Here is a 27698-nt window from a genome sequence, read left to right as displayed (position 1 = left end):
TCAATGCATTTAAGCCTGCAGCCCTTATCACGGGATGATGCCTTGCCTTTAATAGCCATTAGCTGGCAGGTGAGCTTTAAACCAGGTAACATTTTTTCAGTTTAAACTCTGTGATAGCAGCTACCAGGTTTCCATAAGTATGATAGATAGTGTAGGACCTGCAGAGAAAAGGGGTCCCGTGATGAGGGCTGCAGGCTTAAATGCATTGATCAATCCATGAACCAAAACCCCATTATTTATTTATATATTATTGTGAGTGATTTAACAATGGTGAGTGCTGAGTTTTCTGTTTTCATTTATTTAAGCAATGTGGTCACAAGCCACTTGCACCCCATGCCTAGGAATGGCGAGTGCAGGTCTGCACCCCAAATCTGGGAGTGGCGAGTGCAGTGGATTTCTGACTTTGTATATATATGTATATATATCTATCTATATATATATATATATATATTCAGGGTGTGCATTTTCTATGTAATTATAAGCTTCAACAAGAGAGTATGAAGGAAAGAAGTGCAAATCTACCATGTAAACCTGTTAAATCCCTGGAAAGAGAGCGCTACTCAGCTCCCACCCTCCTGTAACACATCCCCAGTTTCCACCATCCTGCAGCTCACCTCCAGCTCCCACCCTCCTGCAGCTCACCTTCAGCTCTCACACCCCTGTACCTCATCCCCAGTACCCACCTCCTGCTCCTACCCTCCTGTACCTCATTACCGGTTCCACCCTCCTGCACCCCACCTCCAGCTCCTACCCTCCTGCACCCCACACCCAGCTCTCTCCCTCCTGTACCTCATCCCCAGTACCCACCCTCCTGCACCCTACCTCCAGTTCTCACCCTCCTGCACCCCACCTCCAGTTCTCACCCTCCTGCACCCCACCCCCAGCTCTTTCCCTCCTGCACCCCACCCCCAGCTCCTGCACCCCACCCCCAGCTCTCCCCCTCCTGCACCCCACCCCCAGCTCTCTCCCTCCTGCATCCCACCTCCAGTTCCCACCCTACTGCACCCACCTCCAGCTCCCACCCTCCAATAGTCAAAGTGGTTAATGATATTCAGATATTATTATTATTGTCCTTTATTTATATGGTGCCACAAGTGTTCCGCAGCGCCTTACATAGTACATAAACAAATAACTGAATAAGATACCAGTGACATACAGTACAATACAATGCAGGACAAGGACAGGGTTATACACATTGCTGCATTAGTGATCATAACACTCATATAAACAGCAGAGAGTCAGCAACAAGGGATAGGTGCCATAGTGGGGAGTGAGGAGTAGAAGAAAGTTTAAGTAAGGAAAAGCACATGAGGGAAGAGGGCCCTGCTCGTGAAAGCTTACATTGTAATAAAACTATTGTTGTTTATTGAGGTTTTATTACAGTATTTGTTACAGATGCAAAGAATACAATAAACTGATCTTCTCTCCATCTTTTCATTTAGAAGCCAGCTTACAGCAGCGAGCCGACGTCCAGTCTATGTCACTGCACCGACAGTGACATTGAGTGTCTGAGCGGATGTCCCACGAGCCGCAGGCCATGCCACAGGAGCAGGAAGTGGCGATGTAACCTGGGGAAGATAGGAAAGATCATGGAGGCCATAATACAATTACAGTATAGTAATAGAGGTGCATCACTGAGTACTGAGTACAGCTGCTCTGAGACTCGTTTCCCCCTATTCACAAGGAATCCATCCTCAGCCGGTGTTGGCCATGTGAGTGCTCAGCTGACACTGAGGGTATAATCAGTTTGGGGAGGTTTAGCAAGGTAAAAAACCTCACACCCAATGTTGGATTACGGCGGGTATGTGCGCATCTGATACCCGTGGTATCCAATAACAAAATACTCACTTGTTTGGGGGAGTCCGGTGGTCTCTGCAGCTCCCGGGAGCCTCCCCTCCATCTTGTCACTGGGAATGGGGCTGCTGGGAGGCTCCAGTGGCTGCAGTGAGGCGCAACTCCCACTGGGAGATGTAGTTCTCCCAGCATCCGTTACAGGGGAGTATACACTCACACATGGGAGGGGGATCACACACACACTCACTCATTCACCCTGCTGCAGGAGACCCGGCACCCGACACTGGATGAAGAAGGTGAGTAATTAAGGACTGCTGCCGGGTGCTGCTGCCGGGGTCTCAGAGCAAGTCCCACTGATTTTTACCTTACTTTAATTAACAACTTTAGGATAAATCAGACTTGCTCTGGATGTGCGAGAAAAAAGATTTTAATCTTCACGCCTGCAATTAATTCCCCCCTGACTGTCTGCTCTGCCGTCTCCTGTTACAGGCTGTAATTATCTGCCTGTGTTACTGTCACACTCTCTGCAGGACCATATCCGCATTACATGGTGAGTGGAGGATGACCACTCCCCAGTGACAGCTCTCACAGGAGCCACCAGGAGGTCTACATAAAGGGGGGGAGGCATGGAGAATGGATTGTGGGTATGAATCTGTATGATGATGTCTTCGTTGTCTGTATAGACAAAGCCTGAGGTGTACTAGTCCTCAGCCGTGTAATGTTATGGGACTTGTCTTCCATTGTCACCACTCACACTCCATGTCTTACACTGGGGGAGAGTTTGGGCTTCTGTGATCACCCCCATCCTGACATCACCTATAGAAAGTACAGTATAGTACTATATACATGTGTAGCTGCCTATACATGGAGAATATTGCTTCAAAAATAAGCTTCATTTTAAGGCATTATGGGGCTCATGTATGAATGATCGCACTGGCAATGCGATCTGCGCAGGATACCAATTATATTATTGCAAAATGCGATCACAGCGCCGATATGTATCATCCGAGACACACGCAAGCACAGGGGCACCGAAAGGAGCTCGTTCCTGCGATGTGCCCTGAGTGCTACCTGGGCTGCGGCACATGCTCAGAGCCACTGACTGTACATGCACGCCCGCCATTGCCGGGGGAGGCTTCCCTCTCGCGGTTTATTATGTGATGTGTAGAGTTAGCTGCGGGGGTTAATATCAGGAATTTCATTTTGGATGTTGGTAAATGGGGGCAGCATCGCTTCCTCCTTAAAAACCTATGCGGTATGCGTCTGTCTGTGGGAATGGAGGGATCGGAGTTATCTGCTGTGGTCCCTGCTTCATACATCTGAGGGGCTACTTATTATTTGAGGTTAATCACTGAAAATAGGTGTTTTCTTGGTTTAAGTCACAAATATACAATGATAAATGGGCCCCTTTGTGTCTGTGCCCCATTACTGAGAGTGTGATATTATATTCTACTAATGCATTTTAGATGACTGTTATTAATAATAGTAATAATAATAATAATAGTAATAATAACAATAGTAGTAATAATAATATTAATAGTAATAATAATTAATAATAGTAGTAATATTAAAAGTAATAGTTATTATTATTATTATTATTATTATTATCATAACAACAACAACAATAATAGTAGTAATAATAATATTAGTAGTAATAATAATAGTAATAATAGTAATAATAATAGTAATAATAATAATAACAATAATAGTAGTAATAATAATATTAGTAGTAATAATAATAGTAATAATAGTAATAATAATAATAATAATAATAATAATGATAGTAGTAATATTAAAAGTAATAATAGTAATGATAATAATAGTAATAATAATAACAATAATAGTAGTAATATTAATATTAGTAGTAATAATAATAGTAATAATAATAATAGTAATAGTAATAATAATAATTATAACAATAATAGTAGTAATAATAATATTAGTAGTAATAATAATAATAGTAATAGTAATAATAATAATAATGATAGTAGTAATATTAAAAGTAATAATAGTAATGATAATAATAGTAATAATAATAATAATATTAGTAGTAATAATAATAGTAATAATAATAATAGTAATAGTAATAATAATAATTATAACAATAATAGTAGTAATAATAATATTAGTAGTAATAATAATAATAGTAATAGTAATAATAATAGTTATGATAATAATAGTAATAATAATAATAATAACAACAATAATAGTAGTAATAATAATATTAGTAGTAATAATAATAGTAATAATAGTAATAGTAATAGTAATAATAATAATAATACTAGCTAGAAGAACTTACTTTCGGGACAAGAAACCAAATCCCCCTTGGTGCGAACGCTGGTACATGTGATCTTGACTTTACCCAGGATCTCAGATGCTGGAATATGACGACATGTGAGTGAATATACAGATCTGAGAGGTGACAGTGTAGAGATCATTTCACCCCTGAGCGGATGACATCACCAGTACATGGCCCATCCTCACCAGTGACATCACTCACATGTCCTGGCACATGTCTCTCCCCACTTCATCCATCCCCAGCATCATGGCAGGATCTCTTATTGCTCCACCTCTTACAACCTACTCTGCCAATCCCTACACTGGCTCCCTGTTCCCTACAAAGGAGTCTACCACCAACTTGTATGACCCCACTGTGCTTCCTGCTCCTGTCCCTCTCCAAACTGCCAATGAGCTGTGCCCTTGCCCAGCTATAGAACATACCTCCACATTCCCATTCTTCACCAGCCTTCAACATGGTAAATGCTCTAGAAAATCCAGCTATTTATTAAACCCTTCGGGTCTCCTCCCTAATACCCCTTCACTACTTCACCCTGCTCTGACTCACATTCACTCCACCACCCATTTCTCTAATACAGCTTTCACATCGCAAATGCCAGGTCGCTCAACCCTCTCTTCCCAGTGGCCGGCAGCCGACTGACGCAGCTGGCCAGCCACCGGAGCATTAGTGGGCTCCGGGCACTAGAGTGTGCCCAGAGTCTACTGCGCATGCGCACAACACCGGAAAAATGGCCGTGGCAGGCATTTTCCGGTGTTCTGAGCAGCGCTGACACCCGCCGCGGGACCACGGACAGGTAAGTTTAAAATAATATGGGTGCAGGGTGTGCGGAGCAGGGCCCCCCTGCCCCGCACACACTGCACCCATTATAGATACGCCACTGCCCTTCCTGTTAAATTGTAAGCTCATGTGAGCAAGGCCCTCTCTGCTGATGTCTGCTCCATCCTCATCTACCTGTGCTTCCAACTGTTTTACCTCCTGCATCTTCTGTCCTATACATTGTTATGTTTATGTATTATACTTAACATCATAGTATTATTACATTACTCATCTTCTGTATTTTGCCTATGCTTGTTCTTTATTTTGCTTGTTAAAACTCTGCTCTTCATGTCCTAAACGATGTGCTAGCGCACATGTATACAGAGAGAATGATAGGAGCACTTGATTAGAATTTATAAAGTCCAGTGAATTACTTGACACATCCTTAACACAGCTGACTGCGCCATTGCGGCACTCTGGAAGAACGTAGACCCCTTCTCTTCAGCTCTACACAACTCAATTGGCACGTTCACCATTTAGAACATATCACTCACTACCTGTTTACATGAGTGCCCACGCAAATTCACTGACATCTGGTCTCCCCAGATGTTTTATCATTAGGTTATACTTGACAATCTGAAGGTAATGTGCTGCCAATACTCCTACAAGCTTCAAGAAATTGAGGAGGAGGCGGGACTGGCCTAAGAGGGGGTGAGGCCAAATGGATGGAGGTGACCCAGTATTTGGTGAAAACAGATTGGTTATGGATAGCCAGCGCTCGGGATCAAGGTGGTCAGAATCCTGACGCCGGAATCCTGACAGGGTTAGGATGCCGACACAATTTGTAAGTATCCTAACCCTATCCCTAAACCTAACCATCCTTTCCTGCATCGTAAACCTAACCTCCCCCCCACACAGCATAAACCTAACCTCCCTCTCTAAACCCTCGAAGCCTAAACCTAACCTCCCCCTAGTGCCTAAACCTAACCTCCCCCCTCACAGCCTAAACCTAACCTCCCTCTCTTGACCCTCAAAGCCTAAACCTAACCATCCCCTAGAGCCTAAACCTAACCTCCCCCTAACAGCCTAAACCTAACCTCTCCCCTCACAGCCTAAACCTAACCTCTCCCATCACAGCCTAAACCTAACCTCTCCCCTCACAGCCTAAACCTAACCTCCCCCTCATAGAATAAACTTAACCTCTCCCCTCGCAGCCTAAACCTAACATCCCCTCACAGCCTAAATCTAACCTCCCCCCTCACAGCCTAAACCTAACATCTCCCCTCACAGTCTAAACCTAACCTCCCCCCTAACAGCCTAAACCTAACCTCCCCCTAACAGCCTAAACCTAATCTCCCCCCTCACAGCCTAAACCTAACCTCTCCCCTCACAACCTAAACCTAATCTCCCTCCTAGTGCCTAAACCTAACCTCCCCCCTCACAGACTAAACCTAACCTCCCGCCAAGTGCCTAACCATAACCTCCCCCCTCACAACCTAAACCTAACCTCCCTCCTAGTGCCTAAACCTAACCCCCCTCACAACCTAAACCTAACCCCCCTCACAGCCTTAACCTAACCTCCCTCCTAGTGCCTAAACCTAACCTCCAGCCTCTTAGCATAAACCTAACCTCCCCCTTCACAGCCTAAACCTAACCTCCCCCTAGTGCCTAACCTTAACCTCCCCCTCACAGCCTAAACCTAACCTCCCCCCTCACAGCCTTAACCTAAACTCCCACCCCTTGCAGACTAAACCTAACCTCCCCCCTCACAGCCTCCCCCTCACAGTCTAAACCTAACCTCCCCTCTAGTGCCTAACCCTAACCTCCCCCCTCACAGCCTAAACTTAAACCTCCCCTCCCAGCCTAAACTTAACCTCCCCAGAGCCTAAACTTAACCTTCCCTCTCGCAGCCTTAACCTAACCTCCCTCCTCACAGCCTAAACCTAACCTCACCCTCACAACCTAAACCTAACCTCCCCCCTAGTGCCTAACCTTAACCTCCCCCTCACAGCCTTAACCTAACCTCCCACGCTTGCAGACTAAACCTAACCTCCCCCCTCACAGCCTCCCCCCTCACAGCCTCCCCCCTCACAGCCTAAACCTAACCTCCCGTCTAGTGCCTAACCCTAACCTCCCCCCTCCCAGCCTAAACTTAACCTCCCCAGAGCCTAAACTTAACCTCCCCTCTCGCAGCCTTAACCTAACCTCCCTCCTCACAGCCTAAACCTAACCTCCCCCTCACAAACTAAACCTAACCTCCCCCCTCACAGCCTAAACCTAACCTCCCCCCTCACAACCTAAACCTAACCTCTCCCCTCACAGCCTAAACCTAACCTCCCCCCTCACAGACTAAACCTAACCTCCCCCCTCACAGCCTAAACCTAATCTCATCCCTCACAGCCTAAACCTAATCTCATCCCTCACAGCCTAAACCTAACCTACCCCCTCACAGCCTAAACCTAACCCCCTCCAAGTGCCTAACTGTAACCTCCCCCCTCAAAACCTAAACCTAACCTCTCCCCTCACAACCTAAACCTAACCTCCCTCCTAGTGCCTAAACCTAAGCTCCCCCCTCACAGACTAAACCTAACCTCCCACTTCACAGCCTAAACCTAACCTCCCCCAGTGCCTAACCCTAACCTCCCCCTCACAACCTAAACCTAACATCTCCCCTCACAGTCTAAACCTAACCTCCCCCCTAACAGCCTAAACCTAACCTCCCCCCTAACAGCCTAAACCGAACCTCTCCCCTCACAGCCTAAACCTAACCTCCCCCAGTGCCTAAACCTAACCTCCCCCTCACAACCTAAACCTAACATGCCCCTCCACAGCCTAAACCTAACCTCTCCCCTCACAGCCTAAACCTAACCTCTCCCCTAGTGCCTAAACCTAACCTCTCCCCTCACAGCCTAAACCTAACCTCTCCCCTAGTGCTTAAACCTAACCTCCCCCTCACAGCCTAAACCTAACATGCCCCTCCACAGCCTAAACCTAACCTCTCCCCTCACAGCCTAAACCTAACCTCTCCCCTCACAGCCTAAACCGAACCTCTCCCCTCACAGCCTAAACCTAACCTCCCCCTCACAGAATAAGCTTAACCTCTCCCCTCGCAGCCTAAATCTAACCTCCCCTCACAGCCTAAACCTAACCTCCCCCCTCACAGCCTAAACCTAACCTCCCCCCTCACAGCCTAAACCTAACCTCCCCCCTCACAGCCTAAACCTAACCCCCCCTCACAGCCTAAACCTAACCCCCACCCTCACTGCCTTAACCTAACCTCCCCCCCTTGCATACTAAACCTAACCTCCCCCTCAGAGCCTAAACCTAACCTCCCCCCTCACAGCCTAAAACTAACCTCCCCCCAAGTGCTTAACCCTAAGCTCCCCCCTAACAGCCTAAACCTTACCTCCCCTCTCGCAGCCTTAACCTAACCTCCCTCCTCACAGCCTAAACCTAACCTCCCCCCTCACAACCTAAACCTAACCTCCCCCCTCACTGCCTAAACCTAACCTTCCCCCTCAGACTAAACCTAATATCCCTCCTAGTGCCTAAACCTAACCTCTCCCCTCACAACCTAAACCTAATCTCCCTCCTAGTGCCTAAACCTAACCTCCCCCCTCACAGACTAAACCTAACCTCCCGCCAAGTGCCTAACCATAACCTCCCCCCTCACAACCTAAACCTAACCTCCCTCCTAGTGCCTAAACCTAACCCCCCTCACAACCTAAACCTAACCCCCCTCACAGCCTTAACCTAACCTCCCTCCTAGTGCCTAAACCTAACCTCTCCCACCTCACACCCTAAACCTAACCTCCCTCTTAGTGCCTAAACCTAACCTCCAGCCTCTTAGCATAAACCTAACCTCCCCCTTCACAGCCTAAACCTAACCTCCCCCTAGTGCCTAACCTTAACCTCCCCCTCACAGCCTAAACCTAACCTCCCCCCTCACAGCCTTAACCTAACCTCCCACCCGTTGCAGACTAAACCTAACCTCCCCCCTCACAGCCTCCCCCCTCACAGCCTAAACCTAACCTCCCGTCTAGTGCCTAACCCTAACCTCCCCCCTCCCAGCCTAAACTTAACCTCCCCAGAGCCTAAACTTAACCTCCCCTCTCGCAGCCTTAACCTAACCTCCCTCCTCACAGCCTAAACCTAACCTACCCCTCACAAACTAAACCTAACCTCCCCCCTCACAGCCTAAACCTAACCTCCCCCCTCACAACCTAAACCTAACCTCTCCCCTCACAGCCTAAACCTAACCTCCCCCCTCACAGACTAAACCTAATCTCATCCCTCACAGCCTAAACCTAACCTACCCCCTCACAGCCTAAACCTAACCCCCTCCAAGTGCCTAACTGTAACCTCCCCCCTCACAACCTAAACCTAACCTCTCCCCTCACAACCTAAACCTAACCTCCCTCCTAGTGCCTAAACCTAAGCTCCCCCCTCACAGACTAAACCTAACCTCCCACTTCACAGCCTAAACCTAACCTCCCCCAGTGCCTAACCCTAACCTCCCCCTCACAACCTAAACCTAACCTCCCCCCTAACAGCCTAAACCTAACCTCCCCCCTAACAGCCTAAACCTAACCTCCCCCCTAACAGCCTAAACCGAACCTCTCCCCTCACAGCCTAAACCTAACCTCCCCCAGAGCCTAACCCTAACCTCCCCCTCACAACCTAAACGTAACATGCCCCTCCACAGCCTAAACCTAACCTCTCCCCTCACAGCCTAAACCTAACCTCTCCCCTAGTGCCTAAACCTAACCTCTCCCCTCACAGCCTAAACCTAACCTCTCCCCTAGTGCCTAAACCTAACCTCCCCCTCACAGCCTAAACCTAACATGCCCCTCCACAGCCTAAACCTAACCTCTCCCCTCACAGCCTAAACCTAACCTCTCCCATCACAGCCTAAACCGAACCTCTCCCCTCACAGCCTAAACCTAACCTCCCCCTCACAGAATAAGCTTAACCTCTCCCCTCGCAGCCTAAATCTAACCTCCCCTCACAGCCTAAACCTAACCTCCCCCCTCACAGCCTAAACCTAACCTCCCCCTCACAGCCTAAACCTAACCTCCCCCTCACAGCCTAAACCTAATCTCCCCCCTCACAGCCTACACCTAACCTCCCCCCTCACAGCCTAAACTTAAACTTGCCCCTCTCGCAGCCCAAACCTAACCTCTCCCCACGCAACCTAAACCTATCCTTGCCCCCCTTGCAGCCTAAATCTAACCTCCCCTCTCACAGCCTAAACCTAACCTCCCCCCTCACAGCCTAAACCTTACCTTCCCCCTAATGCCTAAACCTAACCTCCCCCCTAGTGCCTAAAACTAACCTTCCCCCTCGCAGCCTATCCTCCCCCCTTGCAACCTAAACTTAACCTTGCCCCCTCACAGCCTAAACCGAACCTCCCCTCAAAAATCTAAACCTAACCTCCCCCTCACAGCCTAAACCTAACCTCCCTCCGAGTGCCTAAACCTAACCTCCCTCCTAGTGCCTAAACCTAACCTCCCTCCTAGTGCCTAAACCTAACCCCCCTCACAGCCTAAACCTAACCCCCACCCTCACTGCCTTAACCTAACCACCCCCCTTGCATACTAAACCTAACCTCCCCCCTCAGAGCCTAAACCTAACCTCCCCCCTCACAGCCTAAAACTAACCTCCCCCAAGTGCTGAACCCTAAGCTCCCCCCTCACAGCCTAAACCTAACCTCCCCCCTCACAGCCTAAACCTAACCTCCCCCCTCACAGCCTAAACCTAACCTCGCCCCTCACAGCCTACACCTAACCTTCCCCCTCAGACTAAACCTAATATCCCTCCTAGTTCCTAAACCTAACCTCCACCTCACAACCTAAACCTAATCTCCCTCCTAGTGCCTAAACCTAACCTCCCCCCTCACAGCCTAAACCTAACCTCACCCCTCACAGACTAAACCTAACCTCCCCCTCACAGCCTAAACCTAACCTCCCCCTCACAGCCTAAACCTAATCTCCCCCCTCACAGCCTACACCTAACCTCCCCCCTAGTGCCTAAAACTAACCTTCCCCCTCGCAGCCTATCCTCCCCCCTTGCAACCTAAACTTAACCTTGCCCCCCTCACAGCCTAAACCGAACCTCCCCTCAAAAATCTAAACCTAACCTCCCCCTCACAGCCTAAACCTAACCTCCCTCCGAGTGCCTAAACCTAACCTCCCTCCTAGTGCCTAAACCTAACCTCCCTCCTAGTGCCTAAACCTAACCCCCCTCACAGCCTAAACCTAACCCCCACCCTCACTGCCTTAACCTAACCACCCCCCTTGCATACTAAACCTAACCTCCCCCCTCAGAGCCTAAACCTAACCTCCCCCCTCAGAGCCTAAACCTAACCTCCCCCCTCACAGCCTAAAACTAACCTCCCCCAAGTGCTGAACCCTAAGCTCCCCCTCACAGCCTAAACCTAACCTCCCCCCTCACAGCCTAAACCTAACCTCCCCCCTCACAGCCTAAACCTAACCTCCCCCCTCACAGCCTACACCTAACCTTCCCCCTCAGACTAAACCTAATATCCCTCCTAGTTCCTAAACCTAACCTCCACCTCACAACCTAAACCTAATCTCCCTCCTAGTGCCTAAACCTAACCTCCCCCCTCACAGCCTAAACCTAACCTCACCCCTCACAGACTAAACCTAACCTCCCGCCAAGTGCCTAACCATAACCTCCCCCCCTCACAACCTAACCTAACCTCCCTCCTAGTGTCTAAACCTAACCCCCCTCACAACCTAAACCTAGCCTCCCTCCTAGTGCCTAAACTTAACCCCCCTCACAGCCTTAACCTAACCTCCCTCCTAGTACCTAAACCTAACCTCACCCACCTCACACCCTAAACCTAACCTCCCTCCTAGTGCCTAAACCTAACCTCCAGCCTCTTAGCATAAACCTAACCTCCCCCTTCACAGCCTAAACCTAGCCTCCCCCTAGTGCCTAACCCTAACCTCCCCCCTCACAGACTTAACCTAACCTCCCACCCTTGCAGACTAAACCTAACCTCCCCCCTCACAGCCTAAACCTAACCTCCCCTCTAGTGCCTAACCCTAACCTCCCCCCTCCCAGCCTAAACTTAAACCTCCCCTCCCAGCCTAAACTTAACCTCCCCTCTCGCAGCCTTAACCTAACCTCCCTCCTCACAGCCTAAACCTAACCTCCCCCTCACAACCTAAACCTAACCTCCCCCCAGTGCCTAAAAATAACCTCCCCTCTTGCAGCCTTAACCTAACCTCCCTCCTCACAACCTAAACCTAACCTCCCCCCCTCACAGCCTAAACCTAACCTCCCTCCAAGTGCCTAACTGTAACCACCCCCCTCACAACCTAAACTTAACCTCCTTTCTAGTGCCTAAACCTAACCTCCCCCCTCACAACCTAAACCTAACCTCCCTCCTAGTGCCTAAACATAACCTCCCCCCTCACAACCTAAACCTAACCTACCCCTCACAGCCTTAAGCTAAATTCCCCCCTCACAGTCTAAACCTAACCTCCTGCCTCTTAGCATAAACCTATCCTACCCCCCCTCACAGCCTAAACCTAATGTGGCCGGAGGCAGGCCACACAGGGTTAATGGCTGCCACAGCACTGGAGGGGTTAACCCCAGTGCTGTGCCGCCATTTTTAAAAGGACAAAAAGGCGCCAGGCGCCCATTGTAAATGTATACTCTGCGCTACGCGCTGAGTGTTGATAAGTGTGTTTTTAATGTTCTATATGCCGCGGCCTGGACTTGATGCACTGGGAGAGTGTAGGTAGAGTTTGTCATGGCCGCTGCGGGACAGGGTGAGCAAGCTCCCACTGTGACCAGTGCTGAAACAGTTACGGTCCCAGTGAGGACACAGTTTAAAAGCACACTGCACATGGTTTATGATAAACTGTATTAAAATATATTAGGGGTGAGCGGGTTCGGATTTCTGAAATCCGAACCCCCCCGAGCCCCCCTGATCCGAGTCCGATCCAAGTCAGGCTCGACTTTTCCCGCCTGACTCGGATCTGAAATCGAGGCAAAACGTCATCATCCCGCCTTCCGAGTCTCGCGGGTTTTGGATCCTATATAAGGTACCCGCGTCGGCGCCATTTTCTCACTCGGCTGTGGACAGTGAAGAGGGAGGGTGGGAGTTAGGGCTGGCTGGGCTGTGTAGTGTAGTGTAGTGTAGTGCTGCTGTTGTCCACTACTTCAAAGTCCATAGGGGCTGGCTGTGTTGTGCTGTGCTGCTGTTGTTAATAGGGGCTGTGTCCACTACTTCAAAGTCCATAGGGGCTGGCTGGACTGTGTTGTGCAGTCAGTTCTCCATAGGGGCTGTGTCCACTCCAAAGTCCTGTGCAGTGTCCCAGTCCTAAAGGGGTGCTGTAGTGTTGTCCAGGGGGTGCACTGTCCATCAGGGGTGCTCCCCCCAAGTGCTAAAAAAATAATATATTTTCTGTGTTTGTGAATTGTGTGCGCAGTAGCCGCACGTGCATCAACCAAGTAGTGCCAAGCGTGCGCCTGTGTCATAAGTAAAGGGCCGGCTGGCTTGACCGTTAAGGGTGCTGTAACCCCCGAAAGTACACTCCAGTCCAAACCAGAAAATTTTTTTTTTCTGTGTTTGTGAATTGTGTGTGCAGTAGCCGCACGTGCATCAACAAAGTAGTGCCAAGCGTGCGCCTGTGTCATAAGTAAAGGGCCGGCTGGCTTGACCGTTAAGGGTGCTGTAACCCCCGAAAGTACACTCCAGTCCAAACCCCCAAAAAAATTATTTTCTGTGTTTGTGAATTGTGTGCGCAGTAGCCGCACGTGCATCAACAAAGTAGTGCCAAGCGTGCGCCTGTGTCATAAGTAAAGGGCCGGCTGGCTTGACCGTTAAGGGTGCTGTAACCCCCGAAAGTACACTCCAGTCCAAACCAAAAAAAAATTTTTTTTCTGTGTTTGTGAATTGTGTGCGCAGTAGCCGCACGTGCATCAACAAAGTAGTGCCAAGCGTGCGCCTGTGTCATAAGTAAAGGGCCGGCTGGCTTGACCGTTAAAGGGTGCTGTAACCCCCGAAAGTACACTCCAGTCCAAACCAAAAAAAAAATTATTTTCTGTGTTTGTGAATTGTGTGCGCAGTAGCCGCATGTACATCAACAAAGTAGTGCCAAGCGTGCACCTGTGTCATAAGTAAAGGGCCGGCTGGCTTGACCGTTAAGGGTGCTGTAACCCCCGAAAGTACACTCCAGTCCAAACCAAAAAAAAATTATTTTCTGTGTTTGTGAATTGTGTGCGCAGTAGCCGCACGTGCATCAACAAAGTAGTGCCAAGCGTGCGCCTGTGTCATAAGTAAAGGGCCGGCTGGCTTGACCGTTAAAGGGTGCTGTAACCCCCAAAAGTACACTCCAGTCCAAACCAAAAAAAAAATTATTTTCTGTTTGTGAATTGTGTGCGCAGTAGCCGCACGTGCATCAACAAAGTAGTGCCAAGCGTGCGCCTGTGTCATAAGTAAAGGGCCGGCTGGCTTGACTGTTAAGGGTGCTGTAACCCCCGAAAGTACACTCCAGTCCAAACCAAAAAAAAAATTATTTTCTGTGTTTAACCGCACGTATATATCAAATTGATATAACATAAATGGAGGACCAAACTTTCTCCGATAAAAATAAAATAGAGAAAGATCAAGAACCACTTCCTCCTAGTGCTGAAGCTGCTGCCACTAGTCATGACATAGACAATAACATGCCATCAACGTCGTCTGCCAAGGCCGATGCCCAATGTCATAGTAGAGGGCACATACAATCCCAAATGGCAAAGTTAAGGAAAATGACCTTGAAAAAGACATTTAAATCAGCTGAAGAGAAACGTAAACTTGCCAATATGCCATTTACGACACGGAGTGGCAAGGAACGGCTAAGGTCAATCCCTAGTATGTTCATGACTAGTGGTTCAGCTTCACATGACGATGGAAGCCCTCCTCCCACTAAAAAAATCAAAAGAGTTAAGCTGGCAAAAGCACAGCGAAGAACTGTGCTTTCTAAGAAGATATCACAAATCCCCAAGGAGAGTCCAAGTGTGGTGGTGGTTGCGATGCCTGACCTTCCCAGCACTGGACGGGAAGAGGTGGCTCTTTCCACCATTTGCACACCCCCTGCAAGTGCTGAGAGGAGCACCCACAGTCCACTTGCTGATATGCAAATTGAAGATGTCACTGTTGAAGTACAACAGGATGAGGATACTGGTGTAGCTGGCGCTGAGGAGGAAGTTGGCGAGGAGGATTCTGATGGTGATGTGGTTTGTTTAAATCAGGCTCCGGGGGAGACAGTTGTTGTCCGTGGGATGAAAAAGCCCATCACGGTCATGCCTGGGCAGAAGACCAAACATTCCACCTCTTTGGTCTGGCAATATTTCTATCCAAATCCGGACAACAACTGTCTTGCCATATGTACCATATGTAAAGGTGAAATAAGTAGGGGTAGGGACGTCAACCACCTAGGAACATCCTCCCTTATACGGCACCTGCAGCGCGTTCATAAAAAGTTACTGTCAAGTTCAGAAACTTTGGCTAAGACCATAAGCAGTCCAGGGACACCTAAATCCCGTTGTCCTGTTGTATCCAAGCGCCTGCAAACCACACCGTCAACTCCCTCCTCGTCAATTTCCTCCTTAGTCAGGATCGGAAGTAGTCCTGCAGGCCATGTCACTGGCATGACTGACTCTCCTATCCAGGATTCCTCCGGAGGATCCTGCATTGCTACGCCTACTGCTGCTGTTGCTGCTGCTGGGAGTCGTTCATCATCCCAGAGAGGAAGTAGGAACACCACTACTTTTACTAAACAATTGACCCTCCAACAGTCCTTAGCGAGGAGGATGAAGTACGACAGCAGTCATCCTGAAGCAAAACGTATAACTGAGGCCTTGACTGCTATGTTGGTGTTAGACGTGCGTCCGGTATCCGCCATTAGTGCAGTGGGATTTAGACAATTGATGGAGGTAGTGTGTCCCCGGTTCCAAATCCCATCTAGATTCCACTTCACTAGGCAGGCGATACCGAGACTGTACAGAAACGTCAGAAAAAGTGTCCTCAGTGTCCTGAAAAATGCCGTTGTACACAATGTCCACTTAACCACGGACATGTGGACAAGTGGAACAGGGCAGACTAAGGACTATATGACTGTGACAGCCCACTGGGTAGATGTATCACCTTACGCAGCAACAGCAGCAGCGTCACCAGTAGCAGCATCTCAGAAACGCCAGCTCGTTACAAGGCAGGCTACGCTGTGTATCACCGGTTTCAGTAAGAGGCACACCGCCGACAACCTCTTAGAGAAACTGAGGGAAATCATCGCCCAGTGGCTTACCCCACTTAGACTCTCCTGGGGATTTGTGATATCTGACAACGCCACCAATATTGTGCGGGCATTACATCTGGGCAAATTCCAGCACGTCCCATGTTTTGCTCACACAAACTTGGTGGTGCAGAATTTTCTGAAAAGCGACAGGGGCGTGCAGGAGACGCTTTGGGTGGCCCGAAAAGTTTCTGGCCACTTTCGCCATTCAGCGACTGCGTGCCAAAGACTGGAGCGCCAGCAAACACTCTTGAACCTGCCCCGCCATCACCTGAAGCAAGAGGTTGTGACGCGGTGGAAGTCAACCCTCTATATGCTTCAGAGGATGGAGGAGCAGCAAAAGGCCATACAAGCCTATACATCCACCTATGACATAGGCAAAGGAGGGGGTATGCACCTGACTCAAGTGCAGTGGAGAATGATTTCCGTGTTGTGCAAGGTTCTCCAGCCCTTCGAACTTGCCACACGTGAAGTCAGTTCAGACACTGCCAGCTTGAGTCAGGTCAGTCCCCTCATCAGGCTTTTGCAGAAGCAGCTGGAGAAAGTGAAGGAGGAGCTAAGACGGAGCGATTCCGCTCGGCATGTGGGACTTGTGGATGAAGCCCTTCATTCGCTTTGCCAGGATTCCAGGGTGGTCAATCTGTTGAAATCAAACCACTACATTTTGGCCACCGTGCTCGATCCTAGGTTTAAAGCCTATGTGGTGTCTCTCTTTCCGGCCAACACAAGCCTGCAGAGGTGCAAAGACCTGCTGGTGAACACACTGTCAGCTGAAGCGGAACGTGACACGTCAACGGCTCCTTCTTCATTTTCTCCCGCAACTGGGGCTGCCAGGAAAAAACTTAGGTATCCTAAGCAACCCGCTGGCGGTGATGCAGGGCAGGCAGGACCAAGTTTGGACATCTGGTCCGGACTGAAGGACCTGGCAACAATTTCTGACATGTCTACTGTCACTGCATATGATACTGTCACCATTGACAGAATGGTGGAGGATTACATCGGTGACAGCATCCAAGTAGGCATGTCAGACAGTCCATACCTGTACTGGCAGGAAAAAGAGGCAATTTGGAGGCCCCTGTACAAACTGGCTCTATTTTACCTGAGTTGCCCCCCCTCCAGTGTGTACTCCGAAAGAGTGTTTAGTGCAGCCGGGAACCTTGTCAGCGAAAGGCGTAGGAGGTTGCTTCCACAGAATGTGGAGAAGATGATGTTCATCAAAATTAATTATCAGCTCTTCCAGGGAGACCAGCCTCCAGAAGGTACAGAGGGACCTGTGGTGGTGGATTCAAGTGGGGACGAGTTAATACTTTGTGAGGATGAGGATGTACACACTGAAGAGGGTGAGGAATCGGTGGATGAGGAGGATGAGGATGACATCTTGCCTCCGTAGAGCCAGTTTGTACAGGGACACATTAATTGCCAGCTTGTTTTGTGGGGGCCCAAACGAACCAATCATTTCAGCCACAGTTGTGTGGCAGACCCTGGCGCTGAAATGATTGGTTTGTTAAAGTGTGCATGTCCTGTTTATACAACATAAGGGTGGGTGGGAGGGCCCAAGGACAATTCCATCTTGCACCTCTTTTTTTTCTTTGCATTATGTACAGTTTGGGGCCTAGTGTTTCTAACTGCCATCCTGTCTGCCACTGCAGTGTCACTACTAGATGGGTCACGTGTTTGTGCCGCCCACTCGTGTCGCTTAGCATAGTCATCCAGCTACCTCGGTGCAACCTTTTGGACATAAAAACACTATTGTGAGGTGTGAGGTGTTCAGAATAGACTGGAAATGAGTGGAAATTAAGGTTATTGAGGTTAATAATAGCATAGGAGCAGAAAAACCTACAAATTCTGTGATTTTAGCTGTTTTTATGCTTTTTTTAAAAAAAATACAGATCCAAAACACAAAACCCAGAACCCAAAACACGGAAGGGTGGTTTTGGCAAAACCAATCCAGATCCAAAACACGAAGAAAGATCCAGATCCAAAACACGAAAAGTGGCCGGTGCACACCCCTAAAATATATATGTATTTCTGTAATGTACTGCAGCTGATCTGCAATGCATTAGTGCATGAAGCAGAGTATATTTAATAGGCTATGCACTATATGGTAAATGTATATTTTGTAGAGAAAATGCACTTATTGAATATATACCTGTATATGACATGACCAGCCTCTGTGTCTGCAGATACTAACAGGAGGTGTGATGAATAGGGTGACTGGAAGTTCTCTGTGTGAAGGTGTCATATAGCCAAACACTACATGTACAGAACTTCCTTTGAAAAGACAATTTGTTGTTAAGAACCTTTTGGATGTCACTGAATGTGTTAAGGTTGGAAATGCCAAACTGATAAGGAATCAGGATGAACGTCATTTACTATTTCCTGTGAAATGTTATACCAACATTCTAGGAGAGAGTATAATGTATGATAAATCAGTTTGTGTTGGTGGATTAAGAAGGAGGATATTGAGAGACTCCTTTGAAATGTAATATGTTGTTTAATTTATGTTTTCTGAGATAGCCTGATTAGCTGGAAGGAGCACAGGGTGGATTTGCGCCCCTGTGATGTTGTGTGTAAGAATGACATAAAAAGAGGGACTGTGAGCCCTGTATGTGTACAACCCTGTAACTTCTGTGTGGAGGAGACCTGCTCTATGATTCCTGTAACATCTTGTATGCTGATATTCCCCTTCAATCTGAAGGGAGGGTCTTTTTTAAGACTTTGAGCAATAAACACCTTGCCTGACTTCAATTGTGCCTCAATCCTGCGACCAACAGAATTGCGCAAACCGCTATTCCGTTCTCCTGCTGTTCTGGGTAAGAGCTCCGTGTCTCCAAGTTCAAGCCCTCTGCCAAGCTACCGTGCAGACCTGGTCCATTGCGAGGGATCAGGTGGGAACAGCTGACACCAAACTGGAGGTGTGTCTGCAGTTAATCAAACGCATACGCAGCAGAAGCGGTTCCAGGTTCCAAGGCAGGAGCCTGAGTGTACCTAATAAGCGGTTCCAAACGCCGATGGTAGAGTTTGGTGGTGGCAGCATCGTTACACACCCACGGCGCAGTGGGCGGAGTCAGTGACAGGTGGTCACTGACGGTGAGTGGGAGTCCAAAAGCGCCAACCCGTGACCAGGGACGGCCTAGGCGAAAGGCGTCCGGTCACATCTGGTGGCATAGCGGTGGAATAATCCCAGGCGGCTTTTCGGTCACCCGACGAGAGAAGCCGAGTTACTCAGGAGAGGAGTAACTGTAGTTCAGGAGAAGGCGCAGGATGACTGATAACAGCGGAATTGAGTTGCATCAGACGGAGGTGGAAAATGCAGGCAGCGTAACAATGGACGCCCCTCAGAACGTGGTGAGAGCAACAAGTCCCGCCCCCTGTCGCAGCAGTTATGTTTCCCAGCATTCCCCAGCATGGCAGGGATCCCAACGTCCCAGGGGGGACAGAATGGATTCCCTAGCAGAGCGCCTAGCGGAATTGGGAGAAAAGGCAACGGAGCAGGAGCGTCTGCTAATCATTCGGATGTGGCATGACGAGCGGGCACCACTGGCTGTGGTACCCCAAGCACCGTTGCAGACTTCTGTACCGGGATCAGAATGTATACAGTTTGCCAAGTTTGCAGACAGTGATGGGAACATTGATGATCATTTGCAAGTATTTGAAAGGACTTGTAAACTACACAATTTACCCAAGCAGGACTGGGTCAGACACCTGCCCACACTGCACGGAGAGGCCCTGGAGGCCTATCGAGGAGTGGCCACCGAGGACTGCGGTAACTATGATGAAGTCGTACGGGCCCTCCTACAGCAATACTTTGTCACTCCTGAGTCCTACAGGAAAAAGTTCCGGGACTTGCCCAAGAACGCTACCAGCACCCATGAGCAGTTCGCCACCCAGCTGAGGCAGTACGTGGTGAAGTGGGTGAAGGGATCTGGTGCCACTACCTGGGATGCACTGATTGATCTGCTATGTCAAGAGCAGTTCTACCGCAGGTGTGCCCTAGAGGTGAAGGAGTGGGTGCTAGACCGGGAGCCACCCAGCTTGAAGATGGCGGCCCATTTAGCGGACAAGTATGTGGCAATTCGGCCACAAGGGCAGAAGTGCCTGACTAGCAGCAGACCCCAATGGACTGTACAACCATGGGAACACTCCTCTTCTGCTCATCACCCCCCAAAGCAAGCATCCTCCAACCCGGGTGCTCTTGGCCAGCATTCGCCCCGCCCTGTCCCTGCAAATAATCAGAGACCACCGGGGCCCCGACTGGACAAGAAGTGTTATGACTGTGGGAAAATCGGACATCTGAGGATGAACTGTCCCACACCCCAAGCACCCCAGACTCGTGCCCCAAATCCGAGTGCTGGAGCCCGGCTTGCTTGCCTGACCCGGGGAGGTGAGCCCAAAGAGACTGTTCCTACTCCAGACAGTCCAATGGAGTGTGGGGAGAATCAGGTGGACTCTACGGAGAGAGTCACCTGCATGGCCAAGGGGCCACCCCAAAATATGTGGCAGCACCTGCAGACGGTCCAAGTGGGGCCCCTGCAGGGACAAGGATTAAGAGACTCTGGGGCCTCAATCACTGTTGTGAGCCCCTACCATATTGATCCTGCCACAGTACTGCCAGGTCACACTGCCAAGGTGACCGTGGCAGGCGGAATGGAGCAAGAGGTACCTGTGGCGAGAGTCTACCTGGACTGGGGAGCTGGCCCAGAGTTGAGGGATGTTGCCATCATGGATGGCCTACCAACCGATGTAGTCCTGGGGAATGACCTTGGTGGTGGAATCGTTACCACATTTGCTGACGCCATCACCCGGAGTCAAGTTTCCGGATCACAGTCTACATCAACTGCACCAGCACAGCCCAGCCCAGAGGAAAAGACTACAGTGGCTAGATCAGCACATCTACCCAGCATGCCTTTTGCCTCTGGTATGCCTACGTCCCCTAGCAACGCAGAGGATGTTGGTTCCGGCTAGTTGGATCCTGTGAGGGTGCCCAGTGATGCTCCTGTCCCTAGTGGTTTGCCAACTCTGGCGGTGAGTATGAATGACCACACTGACTTCCCTTTGCCTGACCTCAACCAGACTGACCCTAGTGATCCCAACCCATATCCCCCTGTAGACTGTCCCTACTTAGAAGGAAGTGAGGGCCCCAGACAGGAATTCAGGGAAGCTCAGCTTGCTGAACCACATCTGGAAGGCATATCGTGCCAAGCTGGCAGCGGCCTTTCAGGGATAGCGGCAGTGAGTTTGACCTGGCGGGGAGGGTTAAGGTACAGGGTAGCCAGGAAGGTAGAAGGGGATAGGCCAGTTAGGGAGAAAGGTCCCCTGCTTGTGCCAAGTAGATCGGGGAAGACACGCAGCCTACCCGTGGTGGATTCCACACGGAGCTCAGAGGCTGGTGATCTGTCCGTCACTGTGGAACAGGTAGCGGACAAGGTGGTGAGAGAAGGCCTAGGTGACAGGGTAGGTTCCCCTAGTCATAGGTCATTGGAGGAGGATGGTAGGGCAGGTCTGACAGGTAGCGCAGACAGATGCCAGGTGGAGATGACAGAGGTGCAGTGCCCAGGGTATAGAGTGGGGGGAGACAGTGGTAGGCCCAGACCAGTGGGGGTGGAGACAATCAGAAACTGTCCCCGGCCCACAACCCCAAGACAGGTACTGACCTCAGGAACTGTAAGGCCCTACGGACAAGTTGTCCCTGACTGTAGTACTGTAGTGACACCCCATACAGAGTTGACCAGGGAGGGACTTCCCAAGTCAGTGGACTGGATACCCGCTTGTGAGTTGGCATTCCAGTCATTGAAGGAGGCTCTGGTACCAGCTCCAGTGCAGATGGCGCAATTTCAGGACCAGGACATTGTGGTACGAACTAATGCGTCATTGCACGGACTGGGAGCAGTACGGAGCCAGGAGCAGCCATATGGGCAGGAGCACCCTGTGGCTTGTTTGAGCAGGATACTGCTATGGTGGGAGGTGGGGTATGCCACAATTGGAAGACAGTGGTTGGCAATTGTTTGGGCATTGGACCACCTTCAGCACTATGTGTGCGACCGGCCCCCCAAAAGGGAAACTGACAGACTGTTGTGTTGGAGCCTTGGACTTCAGTGTGACTATTTGGACATTGTGCACAGACAAGGAAAGGCCCACTGCAATATGGATGAACTGTCAAGGCCGGAGCCGAAGCCCCCCAGGTAGTTTTCCTGAACTCCCCAAGAGACTGCGGGACCAGGAGCCAAATTGTTGGGACATGGCCCTCTGGTGGCCCGCTTGAGAGGGGGGGAGAAGTGTGGCCGGAGGCAAGCCACACAGGGTTAATGGCTGCCACAGCACTGAAGGGGTTAACCCCAGTCCTGTGCCGACATTTTTAAAAGGACAAAAAGGTGCCAGGCGCCCATTGTAAATGTATACTCTGCGCTACGCGCTGAGTGTTGATAAGTGTGTTTTTAATGTTCTATATGCTGCGGCCTGGACTTGATGCACTGGGGGAGTGTAGGTAGAGTGTGTCATGGCCGCTGTGGGACAGGGAGAGCCAGATCCCACTGCGACCAGCGCTGAAACAGTTACGGTCCCAGTGAGGACACAGTTTAAAAGCACACTGCACATGGTTTATGATAAACTGTATTAAAATATATATGTATTTCTGTAATGCACTGCAGCTGATCTGCAATGCATTAGTGCATGAAGCAGAGTATATTTAATAGGCTATGCACTATATGGTAAATGTATATTTTGTAGAGAAAATGCACTTATTGAATATATACCTGTATATGACATGACCAGCCTCTGTGTCTGCAGATACTAGATGCTGATTGTGATTCCCTTAGCAGGAGGTCTGATGAATAGGGTGACTGGAAGGTCTCTGTGTAAAGGTGTGAATGGTGTCATATAGCCAAACACTACATGTACAGAACTTCCTTTGAAAAGACAATTTGTTGTTAAGAACCTTTTGGATGTCACTGAATGTGTTAAGGTTGGAAATGCCAAACTGATAAGGAATCAGGATGAACGTCATTTACTATTTCCTGTGAAATGTTATACCAACATTCTAGGAGAGAGTATAATGTATGATAAATCAGTTTGTGTTGGTGGATTAGGAAGGAGGATATTGAGAGACTCCTTTGAAATGTAATATGTTGTTTACTTTATGTTTTCTGAGATAGCCTGATTGGCTGGAAGGAGCACAGGGTGGATTTGCCCCCCTGTGATGTTGTGTGTAAGAATGACATAAAAAGAGGGACTGTGAGCCCTGTATGTGTACAACCCTGTAACTTCTGTGTGGAGGAGACCTGCTGATAAGATTCCTGTAACATCTTGTATGCTGATATTCCCCTTCAATCTGAAGGGAGGGTCTTTTTTAAGACTTTGAGCAATAAACACCTTGCCTGACTTCAATTGTGCCTCAATCCTGCGACCAACAGAATTGCGCAAACCGCTATTCCGTTCTCCTGCTGTTCTAGGTAAGAGCTCCGTGTCTCCAAGTTCAAGCCCTCTGCCAAGCTACTGTGCAGACCTGGTCCATTGCGAGGGATCAGGTGGGAACAGCCGACACCAAACAGGAGGTGTGTCTGCAGTTAATCAAACGCATACGCAGCAGAAGCGGTTCCAGGTTCCAAGGCAGGAGCCTGAGTGTACCTAATAAGCGGTTCCAAACGCCGATGGTAGAGTTTGGTGGTGGCAGCATCATTACACACCCACGGCGCAGTGGGCGGAGTCAGTGACAGGTGGTCACTGACGGTGAGTGGGAGTCCAAAAGCGCTAACCCGTGACCTGGGATGGCCTAGGCGAAAGGCGTCCGGTCACACCTAACCTACCCCCTCATAGCCTTAACCTAACCTTCCCCCTCAAAGCCTAAACCTAACCTCCCGCCTCTTAGCATAAACCTAACCTCCCCTTCAAAGCCTAAACCTAACCTCCCTCCGAGTACCTAACCTCCCCCCCTCACAGCCTAAAACCTAACTTGTCGCCTCTTAGCATAAACCTAACCTCCCCCTTCACAGCCTAAACCTAACCTCCCCCTAGTGCCTAACCCTAAACTCCCCCTCACAACCTAAACCTAACCTCCCTCCTAGTGCCTAAACCTAAGCTCCCCCCTCACAGACTAAACCTAACCTCCCCCTTCACAGCCTAAACCTAACCTCCCCCAGTGCCTAACCCTAACCTCCCCCTCACAACCTAAACCTAACCTCCCCTCTCGCAGCCTTAACCTAACCTCCCCCCTCGCTGCCTAAACCTAACCTCTCCCCTCAGCCTAAACCTAACCTCACCCCTCACAGCCTAAACCTAACCTCTCCCCTAGTGCCTAAACCTAACCTCCCCCCTAGTGCCTAAACCTAACCTCCCCCCTCGCAACCTAAGCCTAACCTCCCCCCTCGCAACCTAAGCCTAACCTCCCCCCTAGTGCCTAAACCTAACTTCCCCCTCAACCCAAGCCTAAACTCCCCCCTAGTGCTTAAACCTAACCTCCCCCTCGCAGCCTAAACCTAACCTCCCCCCTCACAACCTAAACCTAACCTCCCCCTAGTGTCTAAACTTAAGCTCCCCCCTCACAGCCTAAACCTAACCTCTCCCCTAGTGCCTAAACCTAACCTCCTCCTCACAACCTAAACCTAACCTTCCCCCTCACAACCTAAACCTAACCTTCCCCCTCACAGCCTAAACCTAACCTCCCCTCACAGTTTAAACCTAGCCTCTCCCCTCACAGCCTAAACCTAACCTCCCCCCTCACAGCCTAAACCTAACCTCCCCCCTCACAGCCTAAACCTAACCTTTCCCCTCACATCCTAAACCTAACCTTTCCCCTCACATCCTAAACCTAACCTCCCCTCACAGCCTAAACCTAACCCCTCCCTCACACCCTAAACCTACCCTCTCCCCTCACAGCCTAAACCTAACCTCTCCCCTCACGGCCTAAACCTAACCTCTCCCCTCATGGCCTAAACCTAACCTCTCCCCTCACGGCCTAAACCTAACCTCTCCCCTCACGGCCTAAACCTAACCTCTCCCCTCACGGCCTAAACCTAACCTCTCCCCTCACGGCCTAAACCTAACCTCTCCCCTCATGGCCTAAACCTAACCTCTCCCCTCACGGCCTAAACCTAACCTCTCCCCTCACGGCCTAAACCTAACCTCTCCCCCCACGGCCTAAACCTAACCTCCACCCCACGGCCTAAACCTAACCTCTCCCCTCACAGCCTAAACCTAACCTCCCCTCTTACAGCCTAAACCTACCCCCCCTCACAGCCTAAACCTAGCCCCCCTCACAGCCTAAACCTAACCTCTCCCCTCACAGCCTAAACCTAACCTCCCCCTTAGTGCCTAGCCCTAACCATTAACCCTAACCTTCCCCTTAACCCCACTACTTACTTTTTTAAGGCTGGTGCCAGCATCCCACTTGCCTGGATTATGACATCCTGGTGAAAACGTGCGCATTGTATCAGATACTGTAACCTATACAGCAGCCAGAGTTGTATGAAATAGTCTCTGGAGGACATGTAATATCCCTACAATGCACTCAGTGTATATCATCCTGTACGGAAAGACTTCCGCTTGTATTTAGCAGCTCAGATATCATCACCTACCTCTAGCATCTGGGTGACATTTCCTGTATATTAGTATAATAATAAGCCCCATTATGGACGGTAGGGCGCAGATACAGTGCTGCTGCCCATAATTACTGTCACTGTGTTTTATACTTTCTATGTGACCGCAGCGCCACTATCCTTACGCTTTGTTACAGCTGCCATCATTATCAGCGCACTTACAGTAGCTCTGTCCTTGGTGTATAGCATGCAATGCTCTCTACACACCAATAACACGCCCTCTCTAACCTCTGCCTACGTGTGCACTGCCCATTGCCACCTGGCTGTGTCCCTTTAGCCGCAAGTGGAGATGCCCGGAGATAAACTGCGTAGATTACTAGGAGTCACTATGTGCAGCCATATACAGAGCTGTGTCCAAATGAGGCCCTGAGAGCGCAGCTGAGGATCCCAGAGACAGGTGGAGAACCTAGGAGCATTATGAAGTGTCCTGCTGGGACCTATGGATGTGTAAAGATGGAACGCCAGCTATTTACTGACAGACTTAATGTAAGTACTAAGGCCCAGTAAGTCAGTGAGGTCACAACCTGTGGGACTGCCATGGGTGACAGCAGAGACCAGGACCAGGGCAACGAGTGGCAGAAACAGCTTCATTCTCCTGATGGCAGCGATGAGTCAGAGACCTGTAAGATAAATACACATTACTGCCCCACTACCTGGCTCATAGGTCCTGGAAATGCTGAAAGTACCACACACTGGAGGCAGAACCAGTAGCCATGCTATGGGTTTATTAGCCCCTTAGGTGTTATGGTTCATGGTATTGGTTTAGGAACCCAAATTGGCTGCGTCCACTGTGTGTATGTTACAGGTGCACTCCCAGGTTATCCTCTGTCAGTAACCATACAGGAAAGAGCCACAGGAGGTCTGGAGGCAGCTTATGGGTGACATATACATGATGCACAGTAAGTGATGTGTCCTTGGCCCCCACATGGTATAGTAGGTGGGTCTCTGCTACTCACCCTCCTGTAGCCATGTGCGTGGTGTGATCTCATGGGGTGAGAGAAGCGGCAGGTTGGGGAATGTGACATGTAGCCATGTATTTGGTGTGATCTCATGGGGTGAGTGAAGCGGCAGTTTGGGGAATGTGACATGTAGCCATGTATGTGGTGTGATCCCATGGGGTGAGAGAAGCGGCAGGTTGGGGAATGTGACATGTAGCCATGTATGTGGTGTGATCTCATGGGGTGAGAGAAGCAGTGGGTTGGGGAATGTGACATGTAGCCATGTATGTGGTGTGATCTCATGGGGTGAGAGAAGCGGCAGGTTGGGGAATGTGACATGTAGCCATGTATGTGGTGTGATCCCATGGGGTGAGAGAAACGGCAGGTTGGGGAATGTGACATGTAGCCATGTATGTGGTGTGATCCCATGGGGTGAGAGAAACGGCAGGTTGGGGAATGTGACATGTAGCCATGTATGTGGTGTGATCTCATGAGGTGAGAGAAGCGGCAGGTTGGGGAATGTGACATGTAGCCATGTATGTGGTGTGATCCCATGGGGTGAGAGAAGCGGCAGGTTGGGGAATGTGACATGTAGCCATGTATGTGGTGTGATCTCATGGGGTGAGAGAAGCGGCAGGTTGGGGAATGTGACATGTAGCCATGTATGTGGTGTGATCTCATGGGGTGAGAGAAGCGGCAGGTTGGGGAATGTGACATGTAGCCATGTATGTGGTGTGATCTCATGGGGTGAGAGAAGCGGCAGGTTGGGGAATGTGACATGTTGCCATGTATGTGGTGTGATCCCATGGGGTGAGAGAAGCGGCAGGTTGGGGAATGTGACATGTAGCCATGTATGTGGTGTGATCCCATGGGGTGAGAGAAGCGGCAGGTTGGGGAATGTGACATGTAGCAGAACACAAAACTATGGGTGGGATAAGAGTAATGTTCAACAATAGTTTTAGAATGATTACCTTTTATCTGTAATGTGCCACAACTGGTTCGCAGTGCT

General features: G+C 49.6%; 1 protein-coding gene and 1 long non-coding RNA gene across 2 annotated transcripts in view; one reads left to right on the top strand and one right to left on the bottom strand.

The window, feature by feature from the left end:
* The window catches only part of LOC148477368 (BOS complex subunit NCLN-like), a 110983-nt gene that overhangs the window by 40317 nt on the left and 42968 nt on the right, over positions 1 to 27698 (top strand). The gene's annotated exons all lie outside the window — the stretch shown is intronic.
* Positions 1076 to 27698, bottom strand: LOC148477369 (uncharacterized). Its single transcript, XR_015872518.1, has 4 exons — positions 27661 to 27698; positions 26276 to 26371; positions 4094 to 4171; positions 1076 to 1568 (listed from the first exon to the last, which is right to left on the bottom strand). It is a non-coding gene; the product is annotated as an uncharacterized LOC148477369 (long non-coding RNA).

The sequence above is a fragment of the Taudactylus pleione genome, unplaced genomic scaffold (assembly GCF_031769625.1).
Source record: "Taudactylus pleione unplaced genomic scaffold, aTauple2 ptg000722l, whole genome shotgun sequence".
Classification (NCBI taxonomy): domain Eukaryota; kingdom Metazoa; phylum Chordata; class Amphibia; order Anura; family Myobatrachidae; genus Taudactylus; species Taudactylus pleione.
Note: the sequence above shows the minus strand (reverse complement) of the source record. Positions and strands in the feature narration are given on the sequence as shown.